Source organism: Rhipicephalus microplus, chromosome 2 (assembly GCF_043290135.1).
Source record: "Rhipicephalus microplus isolate Deutch F79 chromosome 2, USDA_Rmic, whole genome shotgun sequence".
Taxonomy (NCBI): domain Eukaryota; kingdom Metazoa; phylum Arthropoda; class Arachnida; order Ixodida; family Ixodidae; genus Rhipicephalus; species Rhipicephalus microplus.
Genome location: NC_134701.1, coordinates 199704956 through 199721414, shown reverse-complemented (window position 1 = coordinate 199721414; position 16459 = coordinate 199704956). Strand labels below are relative to the sequence as shown.

The 16459-nt window shown below is 45.6% G+C and overlaps 1 long non-coding RNA gene and 1 other non-coding gene across 3 annotated transcripts; both read right to left on the bottom strand.

Moving 5' to 3' along the window:
• Nucleotides 1–4921: 4921 nt before the first annotated feature.
• Nucleotides 4922–4994, bottom strand: TRNAV-UAC (transfer RNA valine (anticodon UAC)). Its single transcript has one exon. It is a non-coding gene; the product is annotated as a tRNA-Val (tRNA).
• An 8627-nt stretch (nt 4995–13621) lies between these two features.
• Nucleotides 13622–14695, bottom strand: LOC142786934 (uncharacterized). 2 transcript variants are annotated; one of them, XR_012889204.1, is made up of 5 exons: nt 14559–14695; nt 14428–14487; nt 14260–14364; nt 14091–14204; nt 13622–13793 (listed from the first exon to the last, which is right to left on the bottom strand). It is a non-coding gene; the product is annotated as an uncharacterized LOC142786934 (long non-coding RNA). The 2 variants fall into 2 exon arrangements; XR_012889203.1 differs by having other exon boundaries at nt 13630–13793; nt 14428–14685.
• Between the last annotated feature and the right edge of the window lie 1764 nt (nt 14696–16459).

The following is a 16459-nucleotide window of genomic DNA, read 5'->3' as shown; positions in this document are numbered from 1 at the left end:
TTCTTTATTGCCTGTTTTCGGCTCACGTAAACAATACACATATTAACAGATAATTACACAACACAATCCAAAACATTGTAAAAACCGTGGCTCAAATGATGCGGCCACGCATCTGTTAAAATGTTTTTATCGTCGATAGTAATTCGACGCGCGGCAACCATTCTGGGGTGAATTCCTGCAACTTTTGTTCATCCACAAAATTTCTTATATACTCTTTGAAGTACTGGGTGGGTGCTCGTGCATCTACATCAAAGTGCATGGCTGCCATCCTGGATTTCCAAATGCTATGAAGAGCCATAAGCATTATCATATCATATGGGGTACCGTCGTCACTTTGTATTTGCAAATAGCGGATGCCATGTGCATCAATGGGGAAATCTTTTTTGATCGTGCGCTGGAGCACGTCCCAAAGAAAGATAGCATCCCAGCAGTCAATGAATACATGCTGAATTGTCTCCTCCTTTCTGCATATTATGCAATGCGTGCCCCAAGGAACATAAAACCCCTTTGCAGCCACCCAGGTTTTGACGGTCAGCGTACCGGTATGTAATTTTAAAAAAATTCTTAGCACCTGGCGATATTTTCATCGCCTTGACGCGCTTTAGTACAGTGTGGCCATGGCATACATTGTAAAGGGACCGATACAAAGGCACTGGTAAAAACACATCACATAGGTCCTTGTACAACTTTCTTCGTCGGACTTGACTCAAGTATTCAAGTGAAAACCGCACTGACAGAAACCTACAAGAAAGTACAACTTCACGGAGAAAGCCATAAACACCACCAGGTACGCTGCAGGTTGATACAACCATGTTAGGCAAGTGTTGCCCCAGGCGAAGTTGACAGACAGTGCGAAGAAATGGGTTGTCGGCGTCTCTAAAGAAACAAAATCGATTGACTACCTGTCTTAAAAACAAATGCGACAAGCCCAGTCCTCCATTTCGCACTCGAAGAAATAAATTGGTCCGACTCGATCTTTCCCAAGACGATTCCCACACAAAGACAGCGAACACACGGTGAAATTTTTGGATGTTTACCCTTGAACAATCTAAGACTTGTAAGATATACCAAATTTTACTCACTAAGAATATGTTGCAAATTGTGGCTTTAGAAAACATAGACCAATTCTAGCCATTCCGCTTGTTCACTGTTTCCCGCAGGTTATCCACTTGGCTCCTCCAGTACGAGTCGCTGTCTTTGTAGCATTCGAGGGGGGCACCCAAGTATTTCACCGGTGTCCTAACAAACCTTATGCTGGCAAACCTGTCTGGGGTTTCTGCCCAGTCACCGTGCCAAAAGCCAAGGCATTTTCCCCAGTTTACAGCGCTGCCACTTGCAGCGCAGAAGTTAGTAACGCATTTGACAGCATCTGCTATGCTGTCAGAGTCCGCGCAAAAAATGGCAATATCGTCCGCATAAGCAAACAGTCGGACTTCAACCTCGTGCAGCTTAAACCCACGGACACAGTCATTCTCTATGACACTCAAACAAAAGGACTCTATGTACAAACAAAACAATAGTGGTGAGAGAGGACAACCCTGACGGACCGAACGCTTGACCGGGATGCGCTTCCCCACCACCTTGTTAACGATTAGCCGCGTTGAGCAGTCTCGGTACGCCATGACAACCCCCTCTTTGATTATTTTCCCTAAATTCACATAATCTAGGATGCACAGCAGAATTTCATGAGGCACCCTGTCAAAAGCCTTCTCGAGGTCGATTTGCAGCATTGCGACTCACGCACCAATAGCGTCGCAACATTCGAGGATGCTCCGGGCTACGTGTATATTCGTGAGGATAGTTCGACCTTTAATGCCGCACGTCTGATGCGGCCCCACGAACTCCGTAATGACTGTTTGCAACCTTTTAGCTAGGATTTTCATGAATATCTTGTAATCTCCATTAGTGAGGCAGATTGGGCGGTAAGAATTTACTTTGTGCAGTGCAACGGGGTCTTCCGATTTTGGTATAAGAACAGTGTGAGATGATGAAAAGGACGGGGGTAATATTTTCAGCTCGAATGCCTCATTATAAACGTCGGCTAAGACTGGTGTTATTTCAAACTTGAAACACTTATAAAAGGCGGAAGTCAGACCATCAGGGCCAGGCGATTTCCCGGGATGCATACTTTCAATAGCACCGTTAACTTCCTCTTCAGAAACGGGTTCCTCCAATATTTCTTTTGTATTATTGTCAAGCTTTGGCATCAGCGGTAAAAAATCTTTTTTAAAACAATCGACATCAACTGAGCTGGCGGCGAATAAACCATTGAAGTGCTCAAAGAAAGCACGCTCGATAACATCTGCGACATCGTTGACTTCACCCTCGTGTTCAATTTCTGTTATCTGATTACGACGCGCATGCCACTTTTCTAAGCCCAACGCCCTTTTTGACGGTGCTTCTGCCGTTATCAGTCGCTCGGCTCTTGCCCGAACCATAGCACCGCGGTATCTTTCGACATCGAACCGCTCAATTTTACTTTTCAACGCGCGAATATTTTCAAGAAACATGCCGGGCATTCTACATTCTTCGAGGAGCAATTTTTCAAGGTTTCTGCGCATGAGCTTTTCTTCTGCTCCTTTTTCTCTGCTTATAGCGCTCGAGCGTTCCAAAGCCTTCAATTTAACGACCTGCTTGATGTTCTCCCTTTTTTCTCTAAACGTCTTTTTACTACGAACTTTCATTTCTTCAACTTCCGTCATTACTTCCTCCATAAATTTTTCAGCACTCAGCAGATTCGAATTCAATTTCCATAGTTGCCACTCGAAGGCCCTTTTCATTTCTTTCGTGCTAGCTACTACAAAGCTAACCAAGCAGTGGTCACTAAATGAAACGGCGTTAACACGGTATGCCTTGCAAAGCGGTACCAATTCAACACTCACGTACGCCCTATCTAGTCGGGCGTGGCTGGCTGCCTGAAAGTGGGTGTACTGCATAGTCCGGCCACCACCGAGACATTCAGCCACATCCTCCAAACCATGTTCTCTTACTGTATCGCTTAAGACAGCGGTACTTGCATCCCTGTAATGTCGTTCGCTAGTTTTGTCTTTGGCTGAAAGGACGCAGTTGAAATTGCCAATAATGATTAGGAGCCTATTACATTTGGTATACTGCTTTAGTTGTTCGAAAAATATGCGTCTTTCGTCAGTGATAGTCGGTGCGTACAACCATATTACGCGCCATTCCAATCCCGAAAACAAAAGATCACAAACAATGAGCCGACCAGACGGACATGACGTTGAGGCTTCTATTTTAGCACCCAGACTCTGTCTGACGAACAAAACGAAGCCGGAAGAAGTCCCTATGGCATGGCTAACTATAGCAGAATACCGCGGCAAGAATTGGCGCACCATGCCCCCAGTTTCATCGTCGCCATGGATTTTAGTCTCTTGGACTACCAGTATGTCAAGGTCGAGGTCACTTACTAGTCGATAAAGCTGACATTGTTTTCTCCGTGAGGCCAGGCCGCGCACATTTAAAGTGGCCACACGAATTGAATTTTCTATTTGCACCATTGTAAGGCTACGAAAAACCCAGGGGCATGGCGCTTACCTTACAACTGCAATTCCTTCCTGAACGCCTTGTCCCAGTACAGTCCTTAAGTTGGCGAAGGCGGCGTTTCCACCGTCTTGCGCTTCGACGAAATGTTGGGTCGTGGCCGAATGAGAGGCCGCCGAGCGGGAGTCGTTTTGGCGGGTGGTTCGTCCGGCGAGGCAGCAGTGGTGCCCTTGTCTTTTTACCTTCGTCACGGGGACGCTTCCCCGTCACAGTGCCACTGTCGCTTTCAATCCCAGTCATGGGTTCAGCCTCGGAGGGGGTCTCGCCTGCTAAGCCACAGAAAGTGTCACCGGTGCTGCTTGCATCCACCTTTTCACTGCTTTCTCCTACGCCTTCGTATGGAAGCCCGTCGTCGGGCTTACCTTGTGCTTCACACACGCCCTCTTCTTGACGGCATGATGACCCATCTTGCACAGCAGAGTTTGGGTTAACTCCAGCTGTTTCTTCCGAGTCCGCTTCGTCCATGAGGTGCTCCAGTGCATCACTTTCCTGCGCTGGTCCGGTCACACTGGCATGTGTCTTCGCGAAGTCGTTGTCTTCGTGGCCGAAGCGGCGACAACGACTGCAGCACGGTACTCGGCAGTCGCGACGTATGTGACCGGTACTCTTGCGCCGTAGGCACAACGGTGCACGGCCCGGAACGACAACGAGAGTCAGCTCTCCGGCAATCTTGAGCTGGTGCAGAATGTCATCCACCTTGACGTTGGAGTGCAGCTTTAGTCCCACAGACCGCGTCGTTGAGCCCTTTTCACTGATGCCCGGTGCTCGCCACTTCTCCCGCTTCACTTCGAATACTTTCCCATAGGGAGTCAAGGCAACACGAACGTCTTCATCGGTCACGCCGTGCAGCAACCAGTGAAGCTTCAAGCGAACCTCGCGGTTATTTGGGTCAATGAGCAAACATGGGCGATCTTTTAGCTTCACATCGACGGTGGAGAGCAACTATCGAGCAGCCTCAGCACTCGTCAGTGTCACAGCCCATACGTGGTTCATTTGATACGCCCCCAACGCCAAAACGTCGTCGAGCGCGCCAAGCTTGGCCAAAGTGTCCCGGTAATCTTCGACGCGGTAAGGCCGGGCTCTCGGATCACCATGCATGAAAACGGTATTCGCAGCGATATGTCCGGAAGGCAGATTGGGCCGAATCACCTAATAATCGTCGGCGCTAAGCGCAAAAACCCTGTTAGCGCGGCCCGTTCGGGCTCCTGAAGCCGCTCCGTCGGAGCCGAACATTCCGCGACCGTATCTCTCGAAAGCCGGATGTGGAATGTCCACTTACACCACAAACACAGCGGTGCAGAGCTCTCACGAATGAGTCTTTGTTCAATGACGTATATTGAAACTGTAAAAAAAGAAATGCTCTTGTGCCTGCCAGGGATCGAACCTGGGGCTTTCCGTGTGTAAGGCGGATGTGATAACCACTACACCACAAGCATTTTTTTTCTTTCTTTATTGCCTGTTTGCATACAACATTCACAAACATATATACATCAAACAAAGTAGAAACATGAAACAAAAAAAGAGGTAAAAAGCATCATATTTAACAAGCTTTTTAAAATTCCTTCATCTGTATTAGGCTTTCTATTTGATGAAGCCATTCGGGCACCTCTTGTTGAACCTTTTGTGCTTCCACGAACGAACAGACAGATTGAAAGAAATATTGCCTAACCGGACGTGCATTAACATCAGCACGGCGCACCGCCATTCTAGATTGCCATATACCGTGCAGGCCCAGTAACATAACTAGGTCGAAAGGTATTCCTTCTTCATTTGATACTGGTAGAAATCTGATGCCATAGGCATCGAGAGGCAGATCCTTTTTCAAAGTCCTTTGGAGAACATCCCAGAAAAAGACTGCATCCCAGCAGTCCAGGAAAACATGTTCAATTGTTTCCGGCTTTTTGCAGAGAAGGCAATCAACACCCCAAGGAACGAATAAGCCTTCTTCTTGCATTCATGTTTTCACGGGCAAGGTCCCAGTGTGCAACTTAAAGAAAAAGGATTTCGCTCCAGGTGTTACCTCCATTTTTTTACATGGCTTAAGACATTTTGGTCTGGGCCTACACGGTATAATGCTCTATATAAGGGAACAGGAAGAACTGTTTCTACTAAATCTTTGTATAACTTTTTACGCGAAACCGTACTGAGCTATTCCAATGAAAAACACGTTTTTAGAAAGAGACATGAATCAACAACTTCTTTTAAGAAACCTCTAATACTTGCCTTCATGTGAACAGATGCTACCACAAATTCTGGCAACCGTCTTCCAAGCCTAAGCTGTATAACAGTACGTATGAATGGGTCTCGATTATTTCGGAAAAAACATAAACCGATTAACTAACTGACGAAGGTACAAATGACACAGACCAAGTCCTCCAGAGCGAACCCGTCTGAATAAGTTAGTTCTACTTGTTCGCTCCCAAGAAGAACCCCACAAGAAAACAGCAAATATTCGATGAAGCTTCTGTAGATTCACACGTGAACAATGCATTACCTGAAGGACATACCAGAGCTTACTGACTAAAAATACGTTACAAAATGTCGCTCTGGCAAAAATTGATAGCTGGAAACCATTAAGTTGTTCAGCTTTTTCTCATAGCTCCATGGCCTGACGCCGCCAGTGCGGTTCACTGTCACAATAATATTCTAATGGCACACCTAGGTATCGTACCGGAGTAGTAGTCCATGAAATACCAGCCACAAATTGTGGAGTCACAGGCCATTCGCCGTGCCAGTAACCCAGGCACTTGCTCCAGTTTTCCAAACTACCACTTGCATTAAAATAAAGGTTCACAATTTTTATGGTTTCAGCGATACTATCATAATCTTTACAAAACACAGCTATATCATCTGCGTATGCCAGTACCCGTACTTTAGCTTCTTGTAGTTTGTACCCCACTATGTTATTGCTTTTCATGACTTTTTGGCAAAATGACTCTATATAAATTGAAAATAGGAGGGAAGACAAAGGGCAGCCTTGTCGTACAGAACGTCTGACATTAATTCGTTTCCCAAGAACTTTGTTGATGATTAGCCGAGTTTTACATCCAGTATATGCCATTCGAACTGTATCTCGAATTACTTTGCCAACATTGACATTGTCTAACAAAAGAAAAAAAAATTTCGTGCGGTACTCGGTCAAATGCTTTTTCTAAATCTATCTGGATCATCTCGATGTGATCATTTGTGGCATCGCTGCACTCCAATACACTTCGTGCCTTGTGAATGTTTGTGAATATAGTGCGCCTTTTAATCCCACATGTCTGGTGGTCGCCTACAATGTTATTAATAACTGTCTGCAGTCTCCTTGCTAGCACTTTCATCAAAATCTTGTAGTCGATATTTGAGAGACTGATTGGCCTGTACGATTTCACTTCACGTAATTTAACTGCGTCCTCAGTTTTTGGAATTAAAATAGTATGAGATAGCAGAAAAGAAAGTGGCAGAGTCTTTATGTCTAAGGCTTCGTTAAAAACCGCTGCCAGGATCGGTGCTAGTTCGTGTTTGAATTCCTTATAAAATGCGGCTGTTAAGCCATCAGGTCCTGTGGACTTTCTCAAATGGGGGGCAATGATTGCTTTTGTCACTTCCGGTTCAGAAATAGGACATTCTAGGCTGTCTTTCCTGCAGTCCTCAACCTTTGGCATTAATTTTAAAAATTTATTCTTGAAATCATCTACATTTACTTTACATTTATCAAATAAAGTGGTGTAGTACTCGTTGAAAGCATCCTCTATATATCTTTGTTCACTTGTAACGTTACCCATGTATTCAATCTGATGTATAATATTCCGCTGAGCGTTTCGTTTTTCGAGACCAAGCATTCTTTTGGTCGGTTTCTCTCCTGCGGTCATTTTCTCTGCCCTTGCCCTTATTTGTGCGCCACGATACTTCTCCTCATCAATTTGTTCCAATTTGTAGTTTACTGACCTTATATCATTTGTGAATAAGCCTGGCGTTTTGCTGTCCTCTGCTAGCAGTTCTTTGATATTTAAACGTAGGGTTCTTTCTTCTTCACTCTTTCAGTGTTTTATTACACATGAGCGTTCTATAGCTATCAACATTATATTCTGTTTAAATTGTTCCCACTTCACTCCGTATTTTTGGTCTCCACTATCTATGTTTACCAACGCCTCTCGAACACTGTCCATAAATTGTTCATCTTCCAAGAGATTAGAATTCAGCTTCCACGTGTCCCAGTTAAATACTGGTCTACGTCTATTTGTTTACCTATTACAAATGATACTAAGCAATGATCACTAAATGAAATAGGGAGGACATTGTACTCACTGATAATCGGAATTAAATCCAGTGATACGTAGGCCCTATCTAGGCGCGCATGACTGGAGCCTTGGAAATGCGTATACAGTGTTGGTCCTTTACCAATACACTCTGCAACATTCTCAAGGTCTAAGTCAGAAATTAGATTCGTTAACGCGACTGCGCTTGAGTCATTGAAATTGGATGTACTTGTTTTATCATCGGCACTGATCACACAATTAAAATCTCCCATAAGGATGACTATGCGATCGCATTCACAATAAGTACGGATTTCGTCGAATGTTACACACCGTTCATCAACTTCAAGAGCTGCATATAAACAAATCACTCGCGAATTAAGAGAAAAGAAGGTCAAATCACATACAACAAACCTTCTGGATGAGTCAGACGTGACGTTTTGAACACTGGCACCTAAACTATTCCGCACAAAGATCACACACCCTGCCGACCTACCAACTGCATGACTGACGCTGGCGGTGTAGCGTCCGGTGAAACGTTGCAGTAGGCTCTCGGTGGCGTCCATGCTCTTCACTTTGGTTTCCTGAACTGCAATAATGTCCAGGTCTTGGTCCATGGCTAGTCTGTAGAGCTGAGTCTGTTTCTTCCTGGAAGCCAGTCCTCGTACATTGAGCATCGCTTCTTTCACGAACCCGCTCAGCGACGTGATCGGTGAGCGGGTCCAAGCTGAGAGCCCTGCACGTTCACTTATTGGGCTCTCGTCGTCCAGGGTGGATCCATGTTGTTCGCCTTTAGTTTGAGCGGCCATCATCGCGTCTGAGCGACCACGACCGTTGTCGGGCAGCGTTTCGTTTTTTGCCTCCACTGACCACCTTCCACTGCACTTCCGACTTTACTTGCGTTTCGTCTACTTGAGCACCGTCGTCTGAATCGCGACGGCGTTTTGCAGACGCCGATTCTAATTCCATGCTTAAGGTATCCAGGTCACTAGGCAAATCCTCATTTTCGTCCGTTTCGTTCGCCAAAGAGTGCTGTGAAGCCGAGTTTAGAGGAGCCGAAGCAGCGTTGGCCTGGGACGCCGGCGTTTCAGGGCGCGTTGCTTGCAGCTGCGACGTGGCGTGCATCGCAGGCGCAGGACGCGTCTGTTCGCTAGTCGTTGGGGCCGCTTGACTTCCCATTTTCCGTTCGGCGTTCGTGTCCGGGGCTGAAGAAACTTGCTTGCTTTTCTTCAGTGTGTCGTCCGATGTCGTCTGCTTCTGTGGTGTCGCAGGCAAAGATGCTTGTTCAGATTCCTCCTCATCCATGAGAAGTTCACTCTGTTGAGTCTCTGGTCGTCGCCCTGCAGCTCGTGCGTATGAAAGGTTACACTCGTCCTGCACATGACCGAAAGAGTGGCATTCGCTGCACCTTGGGACCTTACAATCGCGTCGCACATGCCCCGTACTTCGGCACCGCAAGCACAAAGGCGGTCTTCCCGGCACCACGACCAGTGCCGTACTGCTGCCAATACGCACCTCATGGGGCAGTTGATCCACAGAAACGCCATCTCGTAGTTGCATGCGTATTACACGAGTGGTCGATTCAACTCCTTCAAAATCCTCGACTCTCAATCGGTCATCGGTCACCTCCTTTACGTCGCCGTATTCATAGAAGGCACGTCGAATAGCGTCTTTTGTAACATCGAACGCTAGCCAGTGATATTTCATTTTAACCTCTTGCCGCGTCGGGTCAATGACGAGACATGCCCGGTCTTTAACTTGAAGAACGCCTGCGTCTGTCAGCGCTTTCTTTGCTTCCACGGTCTTCATGTTCAATAGCCACACGTGCGACATCTGATATGCTCCGATGCCACTTACTTGCTGTATGACGCCTAAACCTTTGAGAGGTTTCCTGAAGTCGTTGATGCGGTACGGTCGGCCGCTGACGTCGCAGTGTAGAGCTACTGCTCGCCGCATCGCTTCACCTGATGGCAACGAAGGCAGAATAATCCTGTAGTCCTTTGGAACGAGGGGAGACGCTGTACCGCGGCCGGCGTCGGCCGCTGTCGCTGCTCGGGATGAGCTTTCCATCCTGCGTCTGCACCAACCGGCGTCCAGAAGCAGAATACCACTACACCATAGAGAAATAAAAAAAGGTGAAGAGTGGACACTCCCGTAGACCCCAGCGGCCCAATCGACCCTAGCACACATAGTGGTTGGTGAGAGCAAGTGGCGTGCGCTTCCGGTTTCGGTTTCACTGGCGCAAATTTTGAATTACTTTGCATAACCGACGTTTGGCTATGACGAAAGTTCATGATTTCAGACCACTATTCATCGCCCAAATAGATAGTTTTTGTAGGTCGTTTTGATTTAGCGATTCCCTGTTTTGTTTTGTTCAGTGGTTCGTGCGAATCGGTCGTGACGTAATTTTTATTTCGATAAGTTATAATAAAAAGAGATGCAGGTAATGATAATTCACTACGGTTTTATTCATCGCGCTTGTGTTTTTCTTTTGGAACAAGTGATCAATGTACATATCAGTCAAAGAGACAGAGTATCCGCAATGTTTTATTCAAAGGCAAGGTAGAGTCTGAGAATATAAAAAGCACAATATGACACAGGTAGACAACAAATGCATCTCGCCTTACAAATAAATTGTAACAAATATTTTAACAAACACAGAGAGAACACAGACAACGCACACATCGCTAGAGTTGGCAGAAGCCGAGAAGCTGGTGAAGTATGACACACCGGGCCAGTGGGTAAGTAAGGATCTATGGCAAAAACACAGCGCACAATGCTGATGAAGAAGGAAGAAGTGACATATACACAGCAATGAAGTCGCAAATCACGCCTGGGCTTAACAGAAATAATGCATAGAAAAAAAGAGCGCACAGAAACCACACGACACAATATAGCAGAAAGGCAAAGGTGCAGTGTGCTGGCTGTGCTTAAGAACAGCTAGTCCAAAATGAAAAAAAGCAGACTTGATGCCTGCTTGTCCTCAGAAAGGTAGGGCTTTGCAGCTTGCTCACTACGTGAAAGACAAACTTTATACTACAAACTGGCAGGTCTTGTGGCTCTTCTTATGCGTCGCCTTCATCAAAAACTTAAGATCCCAGGCGATTTGCGTTGCGAGCTGAAATAGATTGTAGTCATCACTTTATCCAGGATTGTTGACTTTAATTGGTGCTACGAGAGCGGTATTACAGGGCTAATAAATAGCAGAAGGAAACCACTTTGGCTCATTATTTTTCACAAAGGCTCTACATCGTACGTTATCACTCACAAGCTATATAAAAATAAAATGGCAGCGTCCACAGCCCCATCAAACGCTACAAGTTTGGGTATTCTTTTGAAAATTTTGATGGGCGAGATGAGGAGGTTGATGAGAAGCTAAAATACGAGAAGCGTGATAACGTGAACCGTGCCCCCTTTACACTGTGTTTCTTACCCGCTCGAAGACATTTCAACAAGTGGTTTTGTTATCGATATATTACTTGAGCAGGAGAGATAAAGCATACACAGTGACAGAGCGAGCCACAGTAAAGTGTACAGTTTGCCCGCATTCGCTACAAAAATACAGACAGGATACCCAACATTCTTTTTAAGATTATGCAAATCACTTCGAGCAAATACACAGTGTCCCTACTCCTCATAGCGGGTAACCTAAACAATGTATGCAACGAAGGAGTGGCTAGTCCAGTTGAGCTGAATATATGCATATAAGACCATAATGAAGTCTGCTGTAACGAAGTAATAACATAACAAAGCTATTGCAGGATTCGGCTCAACTCGAATACTTTAGTGTAAACCCGCCGCTAATTGCTAACCTTTAAACTTGTCAAGCTGTATGCCCGAGATTGAAGACTAGAACCTAACCCTATCTAAGTTTCGGTTCACAAAACGCACATGCCAACATAAACGAACCCGGCAAAACATTTTCAGAAACTTCGCGCGACACCCAGCAGAGCAGAAATGAAAATCTGCCGACACTTGACAGATGGTGATACAAAACATCGCACACTTTCAGGTGATGTGCAGTGGCCTCAATTATGGCAAGAAAGTGAGATTCAAGTTGTTGTACGTATGCAAAAGCTGCTTCTGATGCGACAGTGAGATTCCCAAAAAGTTTGCTGGGGACGTGGTATGCTTTGAACATTGTGAAATACTGGTGGGTACCCTTAAGCGTCTCACTGTTGTCTTTCAGTAACTGTGGGCAACTGCAACCGTCACATGCATTCCGAAGGAAGTGTTTGGTGAGAAAACCAGCTACATAATATGCAGCGGAGTCATCGATAATATGGGAGTGAATGTTTGTCGCAAGTTCAGAGAGATCGTCCAGAGCGGGAAAGTCGTCAGGCTGTGGCTGTGCACACTCCTCATTATCCACAAGAGACGCACTGGTGAGGGAGAATGGCGAGAGCTGCTCCTGGAGGAGGTCACATTCATCATCCTCGACATTTCTGTATTCTGACAGCTTGAAGAGTTTTCTTATGCAGATGTGCTTCAGGCCACAAATAAATTGTGCTACATTGGGGTTGGTGTTGCAACCCTGTTGTTGCCTAATGTGACCAAATATGTTCTCCAGAGGATCCTGTTGAAGCCTGCGTGTTAACAGGTATTCAAAATTGTAATTTTTGGAGAGGTCGTCCCATAGTTGACAAATTGCCTGAATTGTAATTTGCCAACCTACGATAGTTTGTGGTTGACGTCTGCCAACAAACTGCCATGATGCAATCCAGGGAAGCTGGCCTCGGAGGAAGTCAATCAGCTCTGAATCATTTTTCATGATTGCAGGCCGCAGCTTTTGCGAAGTTCTTTTTTTTACTCGAGCTGTTCAAGGCATCGAAAATCCTGTCCATACGATCACAAAATTGAGCTGTAGTAATGGCCGAGGCAGGCAGCACCTTCGCATACACCATTGCCGTGATAGCAATCGAAACTGATGCACTGAGGACCTGAGTTGCTCTGCTGACCTTCATATTAGAAAAAGGTTTCTGATGAACGTGCCGTTCAGTCAACTTTGGAGCCAATCGCAACCGCAACTCAAGTGAGGATTGGTAAAGGCTTACAATGTGCGACCAGTTAACGATGTCATCCCCAATGTATAACTTGTGTGCTTGGACATTATTGCGCGTTGTTTTAATTAAATGCGGAACATCAAAAATGTAATATACCCGCTCACCATTAACTTCAAAAAAAGGTTCAACACTGTCGAAAAAAAGGCTTTGCTAGAGTCACTCTTAGTTGGTTAGCGAGACTTACATTTGAACTGCCCTGGTCACAAATGACTGCTTTCACTGCAATATTAATGCTCTTAAGCTCCAAAATGAGTGACACCAGCAAGTTATGCATAACAGATGATGGTGTTGATGTGTGCCCTATAGTAAAAGCAACCGGTTGAACCCACTTTCTCGAAACGCCAACAAGAAGAAAAGAAAAACCAGTGCTCGATCAGCGATGGTTGAAGTGCGATGAGTGCCATCATCTGTAAAACCCTGGACAACGTCTCTTGCAGCATCATAGTACAAATTCTTTTTGAGTGCTATTTCGTCGAAAACTAAAGCACACACTCGGTCCCGTTCATTCCAAGCTTGAGTATTTGTTGCAATGGAAGAAAGGATTCCTGGAATTATGCCTGGAGTCATCTTTACATTAGCTAGCCACCTCCTTAATGAACGCCGGGAGGGCAAAGAAAAATATGGAGCCAGAAATCGGTATGCTCGCGGACCTCGGAAGTTTAAGTGAAAAGCGAATTTCTTGAACCACACGGGAACCGCTTGCCCTTGCGTTTGGGCCTCAAGCGAACATGTGCAGAAAGAAGTTTAAAAACCTCCTCGGTGACGTGCGGTCGGATAACTTTAAGGGCCTTCGAAGTCGATGACGGTGCTTGGTGAGGCTGTCTCTGCAGTCTTTTGATAGATTTCCGCTGTGCTGCTGCTTTGGCTTGCAGATGTTTAATGGTTTGCTTGTACTTCATTGATGGAGACATTGTCGCTGGCACACAGGAACGCACTGCTATAAACAAAAAATTGATGTAAAAGCGAAGAACAACTAATCCCATACGAGCACTTTCCTCACTCTTTCAGACCCAAGGTGCACAACTTTCTGTGGTACAAAGTTTTCGATTCCACTACCTAAAAACAAACCATTCACAATGTTGACAATGCACAAAAAAAAAATGAAAATCACTGAGAGCCCACCCTTACATTTTGTAAGTGCACACGTAGTGTCCTTTTGAGGATAGTTTCCTCAGAATGTCCTAAACATAAAATAGCACATTAAAAACTGCTGCAATAAAAGCATAGTCACCATTTTCTCTAGGGCACTCAGGCGTGGAGCTGTTGGCGGAGACGTCTTCTGGAGGGTCTTGTGAAGCTTGTTCAGTGCCTCGGACAGTGCTGTCGGAACAATCTTGCGAGCGGCCTGCGGAAGTCTCTATATCAATCCACTCTGGTGTTGAAGTGAACATACAACTTACCGGTCACACAAGTTCCTTTTGTGACAGCTTAACGACTGGTTAAGGTTTTCTCCGGCAAGACGAAATCAGCAGAAATTCTTTCACCAGCTACAAGGGAGCTGCCACCTGCAGAGGTTTGGTCAACAGTCAATTTGGGTAAAAAAAAAGAAATCGCGACACTGAACGCACCCTGCTCATCGGGGCACCTCAATGTGTGGGAGCCGTTTTTTGAAGCCTCTACCGCAGGTCCTGAAGAAATGAAATTACGACAATGTGTCAGTAAAAGGCTTAAAATAACACAAACTGAAGCTCATCCGCACCTTGCAGTGCAGCTTCTGCAGCCATGTCACAGTCACTACTTGAAGCGACGCTCAGAGAACCTGCATATATGTGCAGTTGGTACAAGTTACAAAGCTTGTTGCATGGGGAAACTTAAACAGCTCTTTCAAACGCATAAATTGGTCGAACGTGGAAGAAAAGAGGAGGCACCAACTAGGAAACAAGTAATTTGTGATTTTTGGAATTATCAACAGTGGCAGCTGTCACTGATGAAAGGTATACGTACATGTGCACTCAGGCTTGAAGATAACGTGAAATAGCCCTTTAAAGTTTTTCAAAACAAGTTGCGCAGGTCCAGAGCATAAAAAATGACAGAAATGTAAAGCTGCTGTTAGGAAGGTAATAGCCCACAATTCACAGAATTTAAGACTTTCCAAGTGTTACTTCTGTAGTCAGGTTTCTCCATCGGCTACAAAGATCTTCACGGTTAACTGTCGCCACTGATTCAATACAAGTGGCTGCTATTGCACATATTTGAGTTTCAGTCAATCAATTACATAGTGCAGCTGGTTGCACACTGGGAACAGCCATTCTTGTAAGCCTTGTGTGCCCAGGGTCCATGAAACTTTGAGCAGTAAAATGGTCGCTACAAACCCTGTACGTTGCGTACAATAGGCTGGCCGGCTTACTCAGGAGATCATCGCGTCCAGCATACTGCATCCATGCTTTCATCCTGCATTGGCAATGAACTATCAGCTGAAAGGGGAAGTGCTTGAATAGTGATTTTTTATTGTTACCCTCACTTAGCAAGTACGAACAGTAAGCCTACAGACATGCAAACCATACAAAAGCTTTAACACACCTACCGTCCCGTGGTACGCAGAAGAAACTCGTCCCAGGCTTCTTGTGGGTTCTGCAATTGTTGAAGCACCACGATACACAGCAGTAGCTGCCGTAGCTTGGACCGCCGGACGGCATGGCGTCAGCGCGGTCTGAAAATGTTAGTAAGTGGATGCTTCGCTGTCAAATTACGAAAAAGATATGTGCACGTCATAAGTGTACCAGCAAACCCCTTTGAATGATTAGCTAATTGATGCACAATACAAAACCAGTGATACATCTCTGACCCATAAAACTCTGACTTACAAAGATATACGTCAAGACCACGTACAAAGATCTTCAGAAGTTTCCAGGCCGCTATCCCTTGTAATGCAATGGTATCGCGGCCTGGAAACTTTAGAACACCTTCGTGCGTACGCAGTATCAGCAGTACATTGGGGAGAAAAATCGTAGTTGAAATTTGTGCGGTAAAATTATATTGGAAACGTCAAGAAAATTTGTGGGCAGCTTGCACTAGTGGCACAAGACTAGCGAAGAAACGAAGATGATGGCCACTTGGCTAGTCCAGATTTGCCTCCGGCACACTAAGAATTATTCGTGTTCCGAGCCTTAGGGAAACGCGTCGTGAAGCATGTGAGGCCCAGCGAACGATTCTCAATATTTTGCACCGAGCCTATGACCTAGCTGCCCAGCTATGCTCAGCGCACAGACGCTCGCGTCCGTGGCAGACGCAGCACGCGTCGCCTCGGCTTGACGCCGTGCCGCCTTTGCTATACTGCATACGTTGCACAATGTTCCCGTCTAACCGCCGCATAGAGCCACAAACTTTCTTTTTAGTGGACCTCCCAGTCCTTACAAGCTTCAAAAAAAGGTTACAACTGCGTGAATGAGACGCCACGTAAGAAACAAACTCGCACACATGAAGCGCAACGTGTGTGTGTTCATCTTTCTATGTTTGTTGCATGGTGTCTTATTCGCGCAAGCGTAACCGTTTTCTGAAAAAATGACCCAACACGACCAACAACATGTCATTCAACAAGCTTCGCTTGAAAACGTGCCTCACTTGTTATCTCACTCTTGAAAACGCCGACGCAGCCGACGT